The following is an 11933-nucleotide window of genomic DNA, read 5'->3' on the forward strand; positions in this document are numbered from 1 at the left end:
ACTGTCCTACAATAAAACACACACTGTCACATATGAGACATTACTGCTGTCAAATCCAGGAGATCCATTTCAGAGAGAAAGAGAAAAACATATTGCCATCAATGATATTTCAGCCAGAGATATGAATAAAAAAACTCAAACAGGGTCTCCGTTGCTTAAAACTCTCTCAACAACGCTCTAACATCACATGCAGATGGCAACACAATCAGGTGAACAGTTAACTTAATTTGCAATCACTCTCTGGGGCCAGGGTTGTCTATTATGTTGTCCACGAGGTGGAAGCCAGAGTCCTGCATGCAGGCGGCTACACGCAGGTGAATCGCTAATATTTGATGTAACGGGTGGAATAATATTTATGTGTAGGGTGTGATGTGGGTGCGGGCCGGACGGTGACAAGCACGCACAGGTTGCGGGTCCAATAACCAAGACTATTTCGACTCTGTCCAGTACACGCTGAGCAATGTAGCCAATCGCGCTGCCACTGATTGACAGCTGTAGTGATTATATTAAAGGTAGCACTCTTTGCTTGCTTTCTCTATTTAATCTATTCACAATTTGAATAAAAGTTTTAATAAATGAGTTTTGTAGGTTTGTATGATTTAATGCAGGTGCAGTTCGGGTCCCAGTTTTAATGTCAAATGTGTCAGGTATGGGATTAAATTAGTGTTGCTGTCAGATAATGTGTTGGGTGTTCTGTTAAATAGTGCGATTGTGGGAAGATCATTTCACCAGCCAGGAAATGTGAACGAAAATGCCTCTCTGTGATGTTACCACAAACAGGCACAAGCTGAGGCTGACTTGCTATTGTCTAATTAAAGGCTGAGCAAATAGCAGTTTTAAGCAACGAAACTATAGGCACAGATGAACTGATTATACTAATCAAACTGAGTTGATAAAGTTCTTAAGGTCATTATGGCCAACCAGGGTAATGTCTCACAATGGGAGTCACTCTGTGTGAATTGGGTTTTACACCATCTACACTGTAATCAATATCTAATCAATACCAAGTCTTAAATTATTACATTATTCAACAGTGAGTTCAGGTCCTCCAGCAGATCATCTGAAATCTGATGACATCTGTAATTCAAAATCGCTGTGTTTGCAGTCTGTTGATTGTGTGAATCTGACGTCTCTTTCATTCATCCTTGCACTGGCATCTAAATGACTGTCCTACAATAAAACACACACTGTCACATATGAGACATTACTGCTGTCAAATCCAGGAGATCCATTTCAGAGAGAAAGAGAAAAACATATTGCCATCAATGATATTTCAGCCAGCCAGAGATATAAAAAAACTCAAACAGGGTCTCCGTTGCTTAAAAATTAATAAAAGTAAATGATAAACAACTCCTTTATCACTTACACAGAGAAACTGTAAGAGCTGGAAAATATGCAGTGGCTTTAACTGATCCATTTCAGAGAGAAAGAGAAAAACATATTGCCATCAATGATATTTCAGCCAGAGATATGAATAAAAAAACTCAAACAGGGTCTCCGTTGCTTAAAGATTAATAAAAGTAAATGATAAACAACTCCCTCTTTATCACTTACACAGAGAAACTGTAAGAGCTGGAAAATATGCAGTGGCTTTAACTGCTCATTTATCTATTCATATTTTTATGTGTTCATGCATTATTAATTACTGATTCAAATAAAATGATCAATTAAAAGCATCCTGATATTAAAATCTGCACTGACCCTATTTATTTTCTTAATGTAATTAATGGTCTTATTCTGAACAATTCGTATAATTTATTTTGACTTTGTGATATTTAATCAAAATGTCATAACTTGTTTTTCCTTCGATATGATTCACTTGACATCTATGATGTATTTAAGTCTGTGCTTCAGTTTTGGTATGCATCACTCACTTTTCACAATCCAGTTTCACTTGGAAATACAATATGGTAGTAACTTCCTATTGCAACTTCTGTTTCTTGCCGACTTTAAAGTCATACTAAAGTGTGTGAACTGTAAGCATAACTGTTGTCCTGCAGGTGAAATTAATCATTATCCCCATGCACTTTAGCATGTTTGAGCACTCATGTATCTACAATGATTTTCAAGCAAGCAAATTACAATGATTTTTGGAAACGGCCTATAATTCTATGATTCCAATCTATTGATTTGTCAATCCACCACTTACCAAATTCAAAAGCATAAAAAAGAATCATGCTTTCTGTTGTTAAAATCATGGAAAATCAGTTTACCAGTTTGCAAAACAGACTTCAAAACCGACATATGGCTTAATCCAAATTAATGGGCTCACGTACATCCCGTAACAGGTATTTATATATTTAAATAAGAATATACTCTCAATATTGTCCCAGGTTCTCCAGTTTACAACATGGATCATTCTTTAGATCATTAAGCAGCTTCCTTCCAGTATCTCCTCGTTTATTTCCAGTCAGATTCAGTTGTCTCAGGTGTGAGGGGTTTGATATCAGAGCTGACGCCAGAGCAGCACAACCTTTATCTGTGACGCCACACTCACACAACCTGCAGACAACAATGACAAACTCTTCACTCACACAGTTCAAGACACAAATCAACAGGATCAATAAAGAAATAATAGTGTGGTGTGGTTTTCTCAAATAAATTTGTTGCTCTTTAGTCCAATATAGATGCATGATGTTTCAACAGTGTATGTGTTCAGGGAATATGGAAGCATTTAATCATTGCAAAAATATATTCATTTTTATTTATATATTGTTTATGAGTGCACCCCCTCTAAATCTTAAAGGGGTCATATGATGCTGCTAAAAAGAACATTATTTTGTGTATTTGGTACCAATTACTCTTCATTTAGAAAACATGTTAGGGTTCTTTGGAGATATAATGTTCCAGTAAATCTGCTTGATCGGTTACCAAAGAACATGTTGAAATTATTCAGGAAAATTTGTTTTCCTTATCAAAGTGATAAAATGCTGTGTTGCAAAAATGAGTACACCCTCCAGAAAGTTACTTTAAATTTTTTTTTTGTAAATTTAAGGCAGGTTTTGATCAACAGGTGAGTATGTTGAACCAAAACTAAAAAGAAGTAATTTCTAGTTGTTTAAATAGCCCACTAAATCATTCTTAGACTTAACGCTGACAACAATGGATGCACTTGGGAGAGAATCATCAAGAGCATTTCTTTGCACAAAAGAGGACCGTATGGCCCAAGAGGCTATATGACTGACAGGTAAAGTAACCAATCACGTTTCGTTTTGTGCCGTATCGTGTTAAGGGGCGTGGAAAAATGTCCCCACAATAACAGACCGGTGTGTAAAACTCTTGGACGTATTTTAAAGAGTCTGTGCCGCGAAGTTTACATATTTCACATAGTTTTGAAAATCTAGCATTTAGTTGATCCTGATAAGTGGCCGGAAGGGCGTGTTTAGGCGTGTCTGTGCTATTTATTACCTTTGTTTTAAAACAATATTCAATCAACTATCATAAACTATATATCATTTGGAAGCATTACATTTATTATATTTATTATTTTATTTTAATAAATCTGCAAAAATGTCAACAATTCTGTGTTTTTCTGTCAATATGGGGTGCTGTGTGTACATTAATGAGGAAAAAAAATTAACTTAAATGATTTTAGCAAATGGCTGCAATATAACAAAGAGTGAAAAATTTAAGGGGGTCTGAATACTTTCCGTACCCACTGTATGTAAATGTAATTCATAAACCAGACTGAATGGAACATTATATCTTCAAGGAACCATCATTTTATTTATTTATTATATTTTTCATAATTATATATAAATATATAGTTAGCAGAAGAAATTAAACCTCAAGTAATAATTGGTGGGGACAAAAACAGGAATACTAGATCATGTGATGTGATGGAGATGAATGAAATGAAATGTCATCTTCAGTTAACAGTCATCTGTGCTGAGAATTTACCCAAGGCTTAAACCTAGTCCCAGACTAAAATGTAATTCTGAGCTGTTTCAACTGAAAGAAACTTGCACTGACTGATCTTAAAATATATCAGTGCCTTTGTTTTGTCTCAAGATGCACACCAGTAATGTTTTTTTTTAAAGGCATATTTATAAAAATTACTTAAATGTCCTAACTGTACTATGGCCTAATTTTGGTTTAGTCTAAGCCCTGTCTGTGAAACCAGGCCGTAGTGTTTACTGAACTTTTATTTTACAAGCTGATTTTACATCAAAGGAAGCATCTTAATAAATATGTGTATAGAAAATATCTTACCACAGTTTCTCCAGTTTACAGTGAGGATCCTCCAGTCCAACAGCAAGCAGCTTCACACCTGAATTTCCTATTTTATTCTGAGACCGGTTCAGATCTCTCAGATGTGAGGGGTTTGATTTTAAAGCTAAAGCCAGAGCAGAGCAACCTTCATCTGAGACACCACAATTAATAAACCTGTAGAGAAGCACAATAAATATTTGATATTTGATGGATCATTGGAATAAGTTTTAAAAGTTCACTGTGATGTAAACTGTGTATTTCAGTGTGTTTCTGTCAGTTTAGTATCATGTTATTAAAACATAGCTCATGTGTTCAATCATTTCCAGCTCAATCACCTGAACTCAGAGCAGCAGAATGAGGTTGAACACTTCAAATATACTTTACATTGTGTTTCATGTGTGCAATTCAGAGACAATCTTACCACAGTTTCTCCAGTTTACATTGAGGATTCTGCAGTGCATCAGAAAGCTGCTTCACTCCGGAAACACTTATATTTCTATTATCAGTCAGGTCCAGTTGTCTCAGGTGTGAGGGGTTTGATATCAGAGCTGACGCCAGAGCAGCACAACCTTTATCTGTGACACCACAGTTCCTCAACCTGCAGTTAACAAAGACACACTCTTTACTCTTTCAGATCAGATCATTTAGCAGGAAATCCATTAATAAAGAGAAAGTACACACTTACTATTGTAAAAAAAGATGTGTACTTGATTATACCGAATGTGCAAACTGTTGTCACAGCCATAACACAAACGATGGTTGACACAAAACACAAAAAGATGGTCAACACTGGTGCTGAAATCAACAAGGACTTGATGTTTTAAAAGCATGCTGACACCCTCTGTAATTGGATCCTGGACTTTCTAACCGGAAGACCTCAGTCAGTCCGTGTCGGCCACAACACCTCCAGCACTACCACACTGAGCACAGGTGCCCCACAAGGCTGTGTGCTCAGCCCGCTGCTCTTCACGCTGCTGACCCACGACTGCACTGCCAAGTTCAGCTCCAACCACATCATCAAGTTTGCTGATGACACAACTGTGGTAGGTCTCATCAGCAACAATGATGAAACACCCTACAGAGAGGAAGTGGCACAACTGGTTGAATGGTGTGGTGCAAACAACCTGTCCCTCAATGTGAGTAAGAAGTTTGCATACCGTCCAAACCGCTCCACGGACGATGCTATTTCCTCCACCCTCCACCTGGCTCTTACCCACTTAGAAAACAAAGACTTCCCTCCCACAGTCTCTTCCAGCTCTTGCCATCAGGTAGCCGGTACCGGAGCATCAGGGCCCACTCTGCAAGACTGCTCAACAGCCTTTCCCCCCAGGCTGTGAGAGCCCTCAATTCCAATCACCTCACCCCCCTCTGAAACCTCATCCAGAACCCTAGCTCCTGACACCAAGATCCTCTCTCCCCCCACCCCACCACACCACACCACATGCAACACATGAAAACTGTTGAAAACTTCAAGAACATTGTGCAATTCTGAGTGTGCTACACACAGGTGAGTGGGCTGGACAAACCACATGTAGAAAAACACACTCTTTCCTCTCTACACGCACCAGACACTTTCTTATAAACACTCCATGTTACAAGGACTTAATAAGATAACACAAATGTTTACTTGTGAATGCACCACAAATCACATTGCACTACTTCTTAACCTTAAATACCTCCTTTGCACAATATCATGTACAGTTATTATGTAAAGTACTTATATAGTCTGTCTTAGGTTATGTGTATGTATAGTCTATTTATAGTATATGTATAGTTAGACTACTGCTTCAGAAAGTTAGCTATGTAGGTCTAAAAATTGTTCTTACGTCTAGTGTTGTATGTTTATATTTATGTTTATTTATGTAGCACCGTGGTCCTGCGAGACATGACATTTCATTCCACAGTATGTCCACACATGTAGCGGAATGACAATAAAGCTCGACTTGACTTGACTGACACACATCAGACCATGTACATGATGTTTTGGGACTTAGCAGGTTGGTAAGGTGAAATAAAACAGTCACAAAATTTTTACAAAATGTACAATAATTAAAAAAAAAAGTGTCATAGTTATTTTCGGTCAACTGGCAGTGGAAAAATTACAAATGGCTATAATCTTTGCAGCGACTGGGCAAACTTGTCCCCTTCCCATAACCTTCCCTAGGTAGACTGAGATTAAATTTTTCAAGTTAATGGTAAGTTTTGCATAAACCAACTGATGAAAATTTGTCGGAGCAAACTCAAATTCTCAGCCCATGAGGAACTGTATAAGACTATATTGTCTAAATAAGCTTTGCAGCCGGACACCCCAGCCAAAACTGTGTTAACGAGTTGCTGGAAAGTACTGGGGGCATTTTTCATACAGAAAGGCATCACCATTTGTGACCTGTGGCAAAATGAGTCACAATGAGCAAATTTTAAAAAATGAGTTATTTTCATGTTCACATTCTCCATTAAAAGACCTTCAGAATGTTGTATGATTTGTTGGAATCGGACGAAAAATGACTGAGCTACACCTGTTTGATGTCGATAGAGTCAGCAAAGTCAATTTTGAGGAAAATCAAGTTTTCTGAAGGTTCCACCTGCAACATTGCATCTTTTCCTCCAGTTCTTTTCTTAATAATCATTACTATTTTAATAATCACAATATAGATATTTTTTATTTTATCTTTGTTATTATAAATACGAACAGATGCAAAAAAACTGAACAAATATAAGAAACAAATAATGCATTACCTTTTTCATTTTACATATAAACAAAAGCATTCAAGTAAGAAAATGTATCAAATGTAAAAATCCCTTTAGTCACTTAATTACAAATAAATTGATTATTAAAACTACAAAAGCAGTTCAATCAAGAGCAGCGAGTGATTCGCTCTTTTCTTTTATTGTTAGATTAACATTAATGAGGCGGCCTATATTAAGACCTACTGTAACGCACGGATCTAATATAATGTTACACATCAGATGTTTTTCCCCAAACGTTCACTTAAGACATAACAGATTATGATTGCGTGAATACTTAAATACTGTAATTCTGTGTATATGTATCGGGATCGCGCGCTTCGGATGACAGTCAGCGTGAGAAGCGTGCTCTTCTCAGAAAATGCACAGATAAAGATAATTAAACAACTATAATTATTATTTGGAGCATTGGGATCGCTAGACAAGGGCTTAATGAACAAATTTTTGTGAAAACCTCAAAATCCACATTTTTAACTTTTTTTTGCCTGCAACTCAAAATTAGCCCACGCGCATTCCGACTCTATTTGCCAGCACTGGTCACATATAATAAACAAAAGCGTCAGGAGTCACGAAAGCTGAAATTCCTTTAGCACATTCTATCAGGGGTACCTGCCAGTTCCCTTTTAATCAGAGGTGGGGGACTCGAGTTACACGACTTAACTCAAGTCTGACAAGTCACAAATTTAAGGACTTGTGACTTGCTTGACTAAATTAAGAAAAATTACGACTTGACTTCAACTTCGAACTTCATGACTTGGCAGGACTTGACTTTATAACTGTAATAATTATTATTTTTTTAAAATAAATCACTGCGACATAAATTAGTAAACAAAATGCAAGCAACAGAACCAGTGATCAGAGTCTGCTCAGTTCATGATGCTGCACAAGCACAGAAATACAGCATGCCACATACAGAGAGAAAGATAATCTCCCAGGATCATTACTTTTGGATGTAAACACTTCGCAGTTGACCATATTCATAAGAGGAGATATGCTGTTTGCACAATTTACAAAGCCAGGATATCGCTACTTCTAAAAGGAAAGGTATGTAAGGTATGTTTGTTAGTTGACTAATATCTAGAGAGAGAATAATGTGCAAAACAGCATGCGTCTTTATATTAGGCATTTTTGTTTTCAAATTTAACTTCTGTCATTAAATGAAAATGATTTATCTCATGTTTTGGAGTTAAAGGGATTAGTTCACCCAAAAATGAAAATGAAAAACCTGTAAGACCTTTGTTCTTCTTTGGAACACAAATGAAGATATTTTTAATGAAATCCGAGTGCTTTCTGACCCTGCTTAGTCAGCAACGTAACTACCACGTTAAAGGCCCAGAAAGGTAGTAAATTCTACGTCAGAAAGCCGGCTCCTGCGTCAGCAGTATCACACGCATGTGTCATGGTAATCTCATGAACGCATGTCGAAGACTGACACAGAAGAGAACAAATTGTTGAATAAAGTCATTGTTGTTTTCTTTGCGCACAAAAAGTATTCTCGTAGCTTCATAATATTACGGTAGAACCACAGATGTCACTAGGGCTGCATGATTAATCGAATGCGATTGTCATGCGCATTTTGTTAGTAAAGCCGGTTCTGTAATCAGCAGTAAATCATCATCACGTGCTTTCAGATGGAGCAGCATTTGCTACACAGAGCCGTAGTTCACTGACAAGTTACGCAAAAAAAATCGCAGACGATTTTATTGCGCGATTATGAAATCGAAGAAATCGTTCGCGATAATGACAGCTGTTTGCATAGCTTCTCAGTGAACTACGGCTCTGTGTAGTAAATGCTGCTCCATCTGAAAGCATGTGAAAATACCACATTTAATAACATATTTTTACTCCAAACTCACTTCATAACATCAGTAGAGTGTTTGAAATAAATCCTTCTGTGAGATGATGTGGCTTCTTACACAGAATAAGGCACGCAACATATTTCATAGTATTTAAGCAGTGATAAAGGCATTGCATTATAAATATACTTTATTTTAATGAAAATTATAATAATAATTTCCTCCAGTTCTTTTCTTAATAATCATTACTATTTTAATAATCACAATATAGATATTTTTTATTTTATCTTTGTTATTATAAATACGAACAGATGCAAAAAAACTGAACAAATATAAGAAACAAATAATGCATTACCTTTTTCATTTTACATATAAACAAAAGCATTCAAGTAAGAAAATGTATCAAATGTAAAAATCCCTTTAGTCACTTAATTACAAATAAATTGATTATTAAAACTACAAAAGCAGTTCAATCAAGAGCAGCGAGTGATTCGCTCTTTTCTTTTATTGTTAGATTAACATTAATGAGGCGGCCTATATTAAGACCTACTGTAACGCACGGATCTAATATAATGTTACACATCAGATGTTTTTCCCCAAACGTTCACTTAAGACATAACAGATTATGATTGCGTGAATACTTAAATACTGTAATTCTGTGTATATGTATCGGGATCGCGCGCTTCGGATGACAGTCAGCGTGAGAAGCGTGCTCTTCTCAGAAAATGCACAGATAAAGATAATTAAACAACTATAATTATTATTTGGAGCATTGGGATCGCTAGACAAGGGCTTAATGAACAAATTTTTGTGAAAACCTCAAAATCCACATTTTTAACTTTTTTTTGCCTGCAACTCAAAATTAGCCCACGCGCATTCCGACTCTATTTGCCAGCACTGGTCACATATAATAAACAAAAGCGTCAGGAGTCACGAAAGCTGAAATTCCTTTAGCACATTCTATCAGGGGTACCTGCCAGTTCCCTTTTAATCAGAGGTGGGGGACTCGAGTTACACGACTTAACTCAAGTCTGACAAGTCACAAATTTAAGGACTTGTGACTTGCTTGACTAAATTAAGAAAAATTACGACTTGACTTCAACTTCGAACTTCATGACTTGGCAGGACTTGACTTTATAACTGTAATAATTTTTTTTTTTTTTAAATAAATCACTGCGACATAAATTAGTAAACAAAATGCAAGCAACAGAACCAGTGATCAGAGTCTGCTCAGTTCATGATGCTGCACAAGCACAGAAATACAGCATGCCACATACAGAGAGAAAGATAATCTCCCAGGATCATTACTTTTGGATGTAAACACTTCGCAGTTGACCATATTCATAAGAGGAGATATGCTGTTTGCACAATTTACAAAGCCAGGATATCGCTACTTCTAAAAGGAAAGGTATGTAAGGTATGTTTGTTAGTTGACTAATATCTAGAGAGAGAATAATGTGCAAAACAGCATGCGTCTTTATATTAGGCATTTTTGTTTTCAAATTTAACTTCTGTCATTAAATGAAAATGATTTATCTCATGTTTTGGAGTTAAAGGGATTAGTTCACCCAAAAATGAAAATGAAAAACCTGTAAGACCTTTGTTCTTCTTTGGAACACAAATGAAGATATTTTTAATGAAATCCGAGTGCTTTCTGACCCTGCTTAGTCAGCAACGTAACTATCACGTTAAAGGCCCAGAAAGGTAGTAAATTCTACGTCAGAAAGCCGGCTCCTGCGTCAGCAGTATCACACGCATGTGTCATGGTAATCTCATGAACGCATGTCGAAGACTGACACAGAAGAGAACAAATTGTTGAATAAAGTCATTGTTGTTTTCTTTGCGCACAAAAAGTATTCTCGTAGCTTCATAATATTACGGTAGAACCACAGATGTCACTAGGGCTGCATGATTAATCGAATGCGATTGTCATGCGCATTTTGTTAGTAAAGCCGGTTCTGTAATCAGCAGTAAATCATCATCACGTGCTTTCAGATGGAGCAGCATTTGCTACACAAGATGTCACATGGACTATTTTATCGATGTCCTCACAACCTTTCTGGGCCTTTAACGTGGTAGTTATGTTGCTGTCTATGCAGGGTCAGAAAGCTCTCGGATTTCATCATAAATATCTTAATTTGTGTTCCGAAGATGAACGAAGGTTTTTGGACGACATGAGGGTGAGTAATTAATAAGAGAATTTTCATTTTTGGGTGAACTATCCCTTTGAAAACAAACATGAAAAAGAATTGTGATAAGATTGTGGATTATGATTCTGTCTGAAAACAATTGTGATATTTTGGCCATATCTTCCACACCTATTATGAATTCATTTTCATTTTATAGCTCTGCAGTCTTACTGAGTCAACAATTGACTCGTATGTGTCATTTCTATTCTAAGGAATTTTAAGAGAATTTTTGAGACAAAGTTGATATAGAAAACTCAATTATATCTCCTGAGCTATGAAGGAACAAAATCTCTGATAACACTGAGCTGATCATCTGCCAATGTTAAATTCAGGCCAATTTTAGATCTATTGACGCCCTCGTCCATTTGAACCTTTTCCAAGCATCCGACTTTAGATGTCTGAAGTTGATGACTCTGGTAACTGGCAGGCTGTTTTTTTCCATTAGGCTGCAGTGCCTTAGATGCAATACAGGCAGTATAGATCAATACATAGAAGGAGTGCTTATCTTTAGACTCATTCCCACTGGTGCACAGCAATTACAGGCCTGACACTGACTAGCTAAATCAATTCTAGCATCTTGTCAGCACATGGAGAGAGCGAAAAAGCACGGCAGGCACCACTAACATAACGCTGAAGAAAAAGCGAATGGTAAACATAACACAAAAAAACAAAATCTTCTACAAATAGCAGCAAAAAGCACTAGTTAAGGAGTTCGAGCGGCGCAGCTTCCAATGGGTGGGTTTTAATGGCCGTTTCTTTTTCCTTGAGTCTTTGGCAGTGCAGGGGCCACTTTTAAAAAAGGATGAACATCAATTGGGAGCTGGCGCCCAGCCACTTTGTCTTCTGTTCCCTTTGACTGAACCTCCTCTACTCTGTCCATCTCCCTCCCCCAGTACGATGTTGTCTTCAGGGAACAGCACAGTCCTGGCCAATGCCTCCATGTGCCTCTAAGGGTTCTGCGAACTTGACGCACAGAAGTGCAGGCATGCAA

The 11933-nt window shown here is 37.1% G+C and overlaps 1 pseudogene; it reads right to left on the reverse strand.

Annotated features, from left to right (window-relative positions):
• Positions 1–2087: 2087 nt before the first annotated feature.
• Positions 2088–11933, reverse strand: part of LOC107720440 (NACHT, LRR and PYD domains-containing protein 12-like) — a 48590-nt pseudogene continuing 38744 nt past the window's right edge.

The sequence above is a fragment of the Sinocyclocheilus rhinocerous genome, unplaced genomic scaffold (genome assembly GCF_001515625.1).
Source record: "Sinocyclocheilus rhinocerous isolate Xijiao unplaced genomic scaffold, SAMN03320098_v1.1 scaffold601, whole genome shotgun sequence".
Classification (NCBI taxonomy): domain Eukaryota; kingdom Metazoa; phylum Chordata; class Actinopteri; order Cypriniformes; family Cyprinidae; genus Sinocyclocheilus; species Sinocyclocheilus rhinocerous.